At 43.4% G+C, this 10,156-nt stretch overlaps 1 protein-coding gene across 2 annotated transcripts in view; it reads left to right on the top strand.

Annotated features, from left to right (window-relative positions):
• The first annotated feature begins 1,007 nt into the window (after positions 1–1,007).
• Positions 1,008–10,156, top strand: part of MYRIP (myosin VIIA and Rab interacting protein) — a 233,052-nt gene continuing 223,903 nt past the window's right edge. For both annotated transcript variants that reach the window (XM_051612083.1, XM_051612082.1), the window contains exon 1: positions 1,008–1,109. The gene's annotated coding sequence lies outside the window, so the exon portion shown is untranslated. The remainder of the gene's footprint in view (positions 1,110–10,156) is intronic.

The raw sequence follows: 10,156 nt of genomic DNA, 5'->3' as shown, positions 1-10,156 counted from the left end.
ACCATGAAATTAATGTAAACAAAAATAGTCTCCCAGAAAATATTTTCCTTGAAAACCTGCCAAGATTTATTGAATACATCTGTCGTGACAAAGCACTTCAGCTGCGATCAAACAAACCTGTACCTTGCCGTGAACAGCTGCAGCTATTTTAAAATGAAGTTAAACAAGCATGACAGAAACGGGGATGAAAAATAACACGGCGGGAAAAGTAATGAACCGGATACAGCACAATCTGCAGTGATACAGGACATTAAAAAAAAAAAAGAGCACAGTCAAATTGCAGCGGTGACTCACTGATGATGTGAACGACTGACCAGGCCGTACCTTCGCTATGACTCCCCGGAGTGCTGCATCCATCTGGATGGCGTTTTACCTTCTCTTTGCCTTTTTTTTTTTTGCCTTTTTTTTTTAACCCTTCGGAAGACACCCCCCCACCCCCGGGCCTGCACCCACGGCAGCACCCACGGGTGTCTCCGCCTTCCCCACCCAGCTGCCGCCTTGCTGCCGGCGGGGCCGCCGCTGCTCCCTCCCCGGCCACCGCCGTCCGTGACAGCGCCAGGCGGCCCCAGGCACAGGCCGGAGCTGCGGGAACGCGGCTGCCGCCGCTCGCAGGGGGGTGGTCCCAGCCCGGGCCGGCCCCGGCTCCTCACGCCCTTCGCGGGACCGCGGGGGCGCGCACAGCCCCCCACCCCCCCGGGGCGCGCCCGTGCCCGCCCCGCGCCCGCCCCTCCGCGCCGATTGGCCGCGGTGCCCGGGCAGGTGCCGGAGCGCGGGGGGGCGCGGCGGGAGCTGCCGGCACCGGCACCGCAGCAGCAGCAGCAGCACCCGGGGCGCGTCCGGCGGGGCGGGGAGGCTAGGCGAGGCGAGGCGGCGGGCAGGCGGCAGCAGCAGCAGCAGCAGACAGCGAGAGCGGGCTCTTCTCGCCGTGCGCCGGCCGGTGCCGAGCGGGGCACCTCTGCCCGACGGCTTCGCGCAGGTGTCCGGCTGGGGGCCGCAGCCCCCTCCCTGCATGAGCGACGGGGCGCAGCCGCCGCCGGTGACTCTGCCCGTACCCCGAGCCTGGGGAAGTTGCTGCCCGCCTGGCGTTTTGCTGCAGCCTTCGGCCGAAGGTGAGTACGGCCAGGGGTGCGGCCGCCGCTACCTGCCGGCTGGGGCAGGGGCTTTGCATGGGGACTCACCCGCAGCACCGCCGTGGGGCAGGGGGCTTTGCGGCAGGGCCGCGGCTGCGGGGCCGCCCTCCGCAGCACCCCGTCGGGGGGTGCTCGGGTCTCGGCCCGCCGTGGGTCCCTCCCGCCCTGCCTGGTGGGCGGCGGGTCCCGCGGCCGTGGGCGGCTCAGAGGTCGTCGCCCTGCACGGCGTTCCGGGGCCAGGCGGGCCGGGCCGGGCCGGGCCGGGCTGCTCCTCCGTGGCGGCTCCGTGTGCCCGGGGAGGTGGGGACAGCGGCACGAAATTAGGCTTCTTTTAATTGCCGTCTGGATGTCTGAACACCTTGGTAGCTTTCTGCTGACAGCGTGAGTATTCGAGCGCCGTCACTGCAGTGCATTTATCGCTATTTCATTATCATTATTATTGTTATTATTAAATAACTTCCTTACGAGCACGGGGGTTTCTGGCTTGGTGCTGCCGCGGGCCCCTCTCCGCGGGAGCATCCTGCCGCTCCACACTTGTAATTTATGCTTCAGACAAGCAGCGTGCGTTTTCCTAGTATCAAGGTCAGTTTATCGTAACTGCTGAGGAAAATACCATATGGCTCGCTGGGGCTGACTTTGCTTAGGGAATCTGATTAAGTAGGGGGCGTGTGTTGTGCTGGGGTTTGTGTTGTGTTTTAGGCGAACGTAACCGAATTAGATCGCAAAATGCTGTGGAGTGGGTGTGCGTCCCTCCTCAAGCATGTTTGCAGTGCTGTTAACCTTATCTAGCAATCTCTTTTGACAAATAGTGGTTTTTCTCTCATGCCTACCGTTTTACTATTTCCTGCGTTTCTGAAAATGTGGGTAGCTGTCTTGCTGTGGAGCCTGGAGTTTGTTAGAATAGGCACAGCAAGGTTTCTGGCAATAAAGGCTTTTACTCGTTTCTGGAAGGCTGGAGAGAGAAAGGAAGGAACGCTAGTTTGGTTCTCATATTACCAGACATTTTTGTGACTTGTAAGAGAACTGTCATCAAGCTGGACAGGTTTTTATAGGTGCTTATTAACGGTGATAGCGGTTCCCTGTGAACTGCATGGAGACCACTGACTCTGTCCCTGCAGTTAGGTGTGAAACAGTAATGCTTGCTGCTCACTTCTATCTTGAGAAAGTGAACAGAGCTGTGTAAAAAAGCAGAAGATGCTGTATCTTTTATGTAATCCCTCAGGCTACTGTTTTACCCATCAGTACTCAGGTACCAGATTGTATTAGAGCATGTTTACTGATGCATTATCCCCAAGCATCCAAAAATGTACTCAGCAATTCTGTAGCCTTCCTGTGGAGTTTGTCAGATAACTTAGTACCATGCATACAGCAATTATAAATGGGAGAGTATAATTTTCAACAGCTGTGATACATTAATTACTAGTGAGAACTCCCAAAGTCAATTCCACCACACTGCCCCCTGTGACAGGTCTTGCATCTTGAACCTGCTGCTGGTTTAAGTAACGCAGTATTGTCCTTTCAGACAGGTTAATGCTTTTAAACAGAAAGTGTTCATCTGAGGCACTGCTGTCTAAGAGTGATACAAGCTCATAAAAGCGAAGCTAAAATTTTATTTTCTCAAGTTATTTTTCTGCTTCCACCCTAACTCAATGAATGCAGCTAAGTGCGGTGGAAATTGGTTGCTAAACCAGGCTTTTGAATTATATAGGGTGCACCCAAGTGTTTGAACACAGTAGGAAACCACCTTTCTGGCTTAATAGTTGCAGTAAACAGAACGCTTGAAGAACTTGTATTTAAACAAAGAAAAAAAAATAATCCCTGAACTATGCATGGGTGATGCTGAAGAAAAGCTTTGTATACCGAATGCACTATTGTTCATAAACACTACATCTGTGTGAAAACGTGACTCCTTTGTATTGCTGCCAACATTAATATACCCTATTGTTATTAGACTGCAGTGTGGCAGTGTAAACCACCTTAACTTGCCCTTGGAAAGTTGCACAAGTTGGAAAAAAAAAAAAAAAAAAGTTGAATATAGTTCTATGAAAACCATAGGGACAGTTTTTCTCTTTGAGCAAACCCCTTCATTTGTTTAACCAGACAAATTCAGCCTTGCCATGGAGTGCTTGATTCATCTTCCTTTTGGGTCCAGGTAGGTTATTATTAGATAGATTCTCAGAAATAATACAGGCTTCAGGCTTACCTGCAGATCACCAACAGCCAGAAAATAAACCAGTCTCAAGGTTTTTATATTCAGAGGTTTGTGGCAGCTTACTTTTAAAAGAAGTTTATTGGACTTAAAGGAAGAGTGAGATAACTGCTCTGTGCTGTTGGTCAAATTACCAAAGAAAGTTGGCCTTTATCTGCAGTCTAAACCAGGAATTTTGTAGAAGGGCTAGCTGCAGTACAATTTGATAAGATGTCAAGGCATGGTCTAGTTGTATGTATTTCTAGCACAGATGCTGGTCCCCAAAATTTATGGGAATTGACATAGATCCAAGAGGAAGATCCGTTACGTGTGGCTGACACACTAGTAAGATCTGCCATTTGTATGGTAAAGACTAGTGGTTATGACTTGCTTGCTATTTCACTTTCAGTTGAAATGTGTTACCTTTTTTTTTTTCTTTCTTTTAACAATTCTTAAAGAAAAATTCCATGGTGCCTTTTTTAAAACTGCATTTTCAGAAAATAAACATTGTATTAGATACTCTGTGTCCTGAAAATAAATACATCTTAATATAGTGGAAAGCAGTTTAATGAATCACCAAGCAGTTTTAGTGCATATGAACAGAGTATAAGGACTGCAGTGGCTTGACTGTTCAAAAGCTAATATCAGCATTATTACAATCATGAAAATATTTTTAGATCTTATGGATACTATTCTGGGAATAGGAACACAGCAGAGCAATTATTCAATAAAATTTCAACAGCAGAGCAATTATTTTATTTTATTTTTAATGATGTTATGCTAACAAAAGCCTTTCTCTTGCAAATTTTTATTGACCCATTAGTCAACAAGCTGGATAAAGGAAACAAGACCTCTCATTACTTCCTATTACCTAAAGGCTTTATTGGCCTATTGATCAACTGATGATCATGAAAGAAAAACTAATATTGGTATTTGGTATGCAGATTATTGCAGTTACGAGTGTTTACTGTTTGTTTTAAGATATAAAGCATGACTACAGGAAATTAATTTTACGTTCTTCAAAGCAAAGTACACTTCCAAATAAAATACCAGCTATTGAAGTGGAGGAGCTACCCAACGCAGGGGTTGATCTTGAAGATAAGACACTTTCAGTGGTGTTGCTCTCAAATTGACTCATTCTAATCAACTAAGATGTCTTCCTGAGTTTGCTGGCTCTGGCTGGCAGGTGGGAAGGGAAACTCCAGCCTGTCCTACTGCTGAAGGCTCAGGCTCAAGTTCTGCTTTGCAGCACTTACAAAAATCTTCTGTTTCTGGACTCTTCCTTGCAATGTATGTTGCGTATTGATTGAGAAGAATAAATGGATAAGTGACTTAACACAGCCATCGTTTCTGATCTGCTTAGGTTGCTGATGTAGTTTACTCTAGAAAATGAGATGTAGTATTTTCTTGTGGTAGCAATCTGAAGCTCAGAGCCTCATTCAAAGGCTATTCCCAGTGGCTTTATTGAGTCTTGAAGCCTGAATTTTTTGCATTTTTTAATAATGAAACAATCCCTTCCCCAACACCCTCCACCCACCTCCGTGCAGAATAGTATGTGGCTCTGCTGTAGTAAACCAACTTTCTGTTCTTGGAGGAAGATGGTACATAATCTGTTGTTTTCCTTCTTGAAAGGCAAGAAAGCAAAACATGTTTACGACATGAGAAGTAAATTTTCTGTTCTGCTCTTGTGATGAGGAGTTTTATCTCTATTGAAACTAATACAAGAAGAGCCTCTTTGTTTATGAGACATTACTTCTGATACAGAAAGTGATTTTAATGTGGTTTTCTGCTATCCGTTTTGGGCAGTACTAACAGGATGTTGTGTCACAGGGCAATACAAATAGAAAAGTGCCCGTTTGTGCTGTTAATTGCTACAGCATGGATGTTCAGCATATGATATAAGTGCTCTTGGCAGAGATGCAGCTAACACTGTCCTGAAACACCTCCAGTTGCAGAGTACATCTATTTTTTTAATCATTGTTAATCTTGCAAGAAGTTGATTCCTTTTTTTACCCCTTAAGAGAACTTATCCCCCCAATGGTTATCTCCAGCAGTACTTACACATTTCTGGAAAGTATGTCAATGCTTGCATCTAGCTGTCATAGATGCTCTGACATTTGTTTAACAGGACACGAGTTGTATTTGAGTTAAACCACAGTGTGTGGATTGGAGCAACACCAGGTTTTAAAAACAACTGAAAGAGCTTTGGGGAGGATTCTAAAAGGTAAAAATCTGGTGATGTTGGTTTTTGCAATCTCAGTTAGGCTTGATCTAAAAGACAGTGCCAAGAATTGTCCATATGTTAATCACCACAAGCGCAAAAGTCATGGGTTGAGTCCTAAATGAGTTCACCTCTAGAGGAAGATCAGATTCTTCCACCCCCACTTCTCTTTTAATGTTTAATGATGAGGCTTCAGATTCCTGCTCCAAGGTGGTATCACAGGTCAAAAAGAGGGGAAAATCAATGGCTGAAATACTGTGGGCTCAGATTCCACTCATAATTAAATGAACTGCATCTCCTCCATCGAAATATGTCATCTGTGTAGTTCTGATAGATTAATACTACCTAAGATTGTGCTTTCAGGTGGGGGTGAGGGCAGGAGGGGAATGTAAATTGGTGTCAATATTGTACCAAGGTCCAGAAGACCTATTGTGATGGATACTGGAAACCTAAACATTGGGATAAGCTCGTGTGGTGGACTAGAAACAGGAATTTTCTTGGTAAAGCTGCTGTTCTTCATGTAGGCTCACCAAAGGAGCATTCTGTTTCAGTGTACTGGCAATTCCACTTTGATCTTCAGGAGTGGGCCCTGGTACAGGTAACTGCTTTTAAAAGAAGTTTATAAGGTCCAGAGGAGTCCTACCTAGTTCCTAAATATGCTGACTTAACTTGATTCCGTTGATCAAATAATAGTTTCTGTGGGACTCAAAAATGTGTCTGTGCTGGCTGGATGATTCTCTAGAACCATAAGAGGATGAACTGCTTTGGTTCTGTAGTTTAGACTGAAGGAGCTTGAGGCTGGTCCAGTTTTGGTCCAAATACGAGTGAGCCAGCAGTTAAAACCTGACAGTGAAGATAACCTTTGCCTGTGTCTTGTGCTTGAATGTAAATGTTCCTTGTTTGGATAAACTTGGGATCCAGAACTTCAGGTTTGTGTTTATTGTCCAGGGCTGAGATTATCTCCATGTTGTGCAGTGTCAATATTTAAAAAAAAAAAAAAAAAAAAAAGCCAAGCTCAGGTCCAGAGCAGAGCCTCTTCTAACTATGCACAGTAGGTCCCAGTAGGTCCCAGTGTCAACAAACTAATCCATTAACTCCCCCACCTGACAGATTAACCCAGCTCCTAGTTTGGTTTTCAGAGGCTTTCTGCAGCTCTGGCTTTATTTTACTCTTGTTCTATGTCACTTAACAAATGTTTATCCAAACCTTTAAAAGACAACCTGCTTCTGAATCTCTTTTTTTTCCATGTGTGGAGCCTAAGTTGTGTGTCAACCAACTGTATCTCCTTGCTAAGTCTCAGTGAAATGGAACATGTGGTGTTACAGCTGTGGCTCTTTACTATTTTATCTCTTATGACTCCTGCTTGTTTAGCATAAATCAGGGTTAGAAGCACTTTGCAGGTGTTGGTGAATGCATAAGGCACAGTCTTATGACATTATTTTTGTTTTTTATTTTCTTCATTTACTTGCTAATCTGTAAAATTCAGTAATTTGCAGTGGGGTTTCCTGTCAGTGGTTTAAATTAGGAGTGAATTACTGTATTAAATTTGTTTTCACATCTGGCAGCACTAGAGAATACTGCCTCATTGTGGCAACTGCTGCTGGAAGCTTTTTCTTACCTCTAAAAATAGAATTTCTATCTCTGTCCTGCGGGAAGATTCTGGTAAAGGTTATTTCTTGGATCAAACTGAAGGATATGCTGATGAGTGATGTTTAATAAGAGGAATGCAGGATATCCATCAGTGCAATATATGTTGTACAGGAAAAAATAAATAAATTGTGTAGGATATTTAAAGTATGGCTGTGGTGTGTGCATATTGGTTGGATTTTATATCATGTTTTGGTAGCAGTCAAGCAATCCACCTGTTTACTTTTGTAATTTGCATGGATTGATCACAATATGGCTTTCAAGTTATGCCTGTATTATTAAAATGGAAAATTAAATTTATATGCAGATGCAAGATGTGTAGTGCTTCCAGAGCTGTGTGACATTTTACAGAAGCTTCACCTATTATCTCAGAGTCGTCTTCCCCAAACTAAAAGCATTAATAACTTGAATGAGAAGCAATGCTTTGGCATCTTGCACTTGAGTGATTTATCTCAGTGGACGTATATTTCCTTGGTTAGTTTGTTGAATGTTACCTGTAGGAAGCTCCTCTATAGCTTTTCTTAGAAATAGTGACTGCCGTGGTGCTGGGGAAGTCATTTAACTTTAACACACATGCTTGTCACATGCTGCTCCACATGCTTCTGTATCATTCAGTTTCTTCAGGCCATATAGTAAAGGGGATGTTGACATCTCAAACAGGGATCAGCACAGGAATATCCTGATTTGTGTTCTCTTGTGTACTCTTCCACAAGGAGGGAGATAAATATTTGAGCCTTCTCAGGCTTAACACGGCATTGTACCTGATCCTTTTTCTGTGTGCACGTATCGTGCACATGTTGGACTGTTGCACAGATAAAGTGAGTGCTCACTTCTGTTTCTGCCTGAAATAGAAACCACCATCAATTCTTTGAAGTAACAGAGGAGGATTTGCTGGTTCTTTCATCTCCCCTCAATCTGTGTAGCTCATTTGAGGGTCATTGATTGTAAAATGCTGAGACTGACAGGTGTCTGGGGAGAAGGATGTAGCATGTGTAGTGCAACACAGGTGGGTGAATGTATTTTTCCACTCCTCACTCTTGAGCTAACAGTGACGAGAGAGGCATGAATACAAATGAGCTTTTTGTTCAGCGTTTTCTTCATGGTGGCTCAAGCTGAGAAAGTACAGTGTGAAGACTGATTTGGCAGGTGTGTTCTGGTTTGGGTTTTGATGGGAAGGTGGAGGAAGGGACGCAAGTCTGTTCAACAGCTGCTTTTCGCTTTGTGCAGGGAGCCTGGGAATGTAGCAGTAAGATTTCAGCCCCAGTTTGCAAGGTGAGCAAGCAAAGGCAAGAGAAGCCCTTGCAGTCTCATGCTTGCAGTCATGCAAAGACTCTTTAGGATCAGTTGAATGCCCTAATTGCACACGCTGGCTTTTCCCCTGACCTGTGATGGTTCGCCTTTGGGTTGTTGGCAGTCTGTTACAGGAATGAGCTGCGTTTCATACTTCAGATTGGAGGCACGTGGTAAAGAGGCCAATCATCCAAGACACATTTGCATGTTGGTGCATTACAGCTCCAGTTTTGTCTTTTTCTCCAAGCTGTCTTCCTCGTTTTGAGGAGAGTAACAGTCAGTCTCGCACAGTCAGAATGCTGTCAGACCCATCAACTTGACTGCGCGTTCTTCCGTAACACAGTTGCTACTAAATAGAGAAAATAGAGCTGAACGTGATTTGCCTAAATTCAGAGTAAATGATGGAATAAGAGACCGAAGTAAAATGAGAGGATACAGGAACTAGAAAGCCAATGGCAGTGAAAGACATGCTAACAGTATATGCCAGGTGACCTGTGATCTTAAGCAGCTGCAGTGCCAAAGTCTGGATAAACCTTTCCTTTAGAGGTTTGCTGTTACCAGAGACGAGGTTATTTTTGTCAACAAATTTGGCTTTTACGTCACAATTTGAATTCCCACTGGGGTTTGTGCTTGTTTATTAGTTGTAGGCTTGATACATAGGTATAAAATGATGACAATTTATTATGAAGATTATTTAATGACATTTAGATATAGGTTTTTAAAAATCTGTTCAAGGTAGAGGACAAATTATGTCCTCCAGTGTAATCTTTTGTCTTTTTTCTGTAAAAGCAGATTTGTTTGCTATTTAAATAAAATAGTTTATAATTTTCAGAAACAGTTTAATATGCTGTTTTCTGCCTCTGGAGGGGTGCCACCATTAGGGAAGAAATGTGATTCTTTAAGTAAAATGTTACTTGAGTGGAGTGCTTGAGCTTCTGTTGTTTCATATTCAGTGCTTAAAATAATATAAGACACGGAAGCAAGAAGAATATGGAACTCCTGTTTATTTCCTAAATAGGTTAATATTTAAAAACATGCAGTGCTAACCTTTGACCTTCAAGATTTACAATTCCCTCATTATAGTATATCCCAGCACTCTTCTAGACAAGAAGTACACACAGTTATTTTAATGACTTGGGAATAATAAGGAAGATTTCTCCTAGAAGGAACAGAATGAACTTCAAGGTTCTTCTAAAAACCTGCTTCACCCTCTACGCCTGCCAGTGAAACAAATCTATCTTTGCTCAGAAACTTGTAAGATGTTTAGTTTTTTAAACAGATCTCACCTAAAATTAGTACAAGACTGAAAGGAAGATAGTTTTCTGCTTTGGTTGTAGATCAGGAAATACGTGCAGTAAATCTGATTTAAAATTGGTGTGCATACAAAGAATAACATCCTTTTTGAAATCTTTGTTTTGCATCTTGATTAAAATGTATTAAAGCAAATACAAGCCGTCATGTTTAAGTCAGTTGGGTTATACTTAATTTTTCATCTAAAGAGGTGGCTTTGTATTTCCAATGAGTATCTTTTTCCTCTCATTATTTTGGGACAAGTGTATTTGCTATGAAAAGGGAAGAGCAGTGCTTCTTACTGCTGAATTTCTTGGAGTTTAAAGAATATGAATACATTTGTGACCAATTCTAATAATGCCTCATTTTAGACTTAATGACTTGCTACAA

This window comes from Apus apus, chromosome 2, assembly GCF_020740795.1.
Source record: "Apus apus isolate bApuApu2 chromosome 2, bApuApu2.pri.cur, whole genome shotgun sequence".
Lineage (NCBI taxonomy): Eukaryota > Metazoa > Chordata > Aves > Apodiformes > Apodidae > Apus > Apus apus.
The sequence above is the reverse complement of the archived record's forward strand: the minus strand, read 5'-3'. Positions and strand labels throughout refer to the sequence as shown.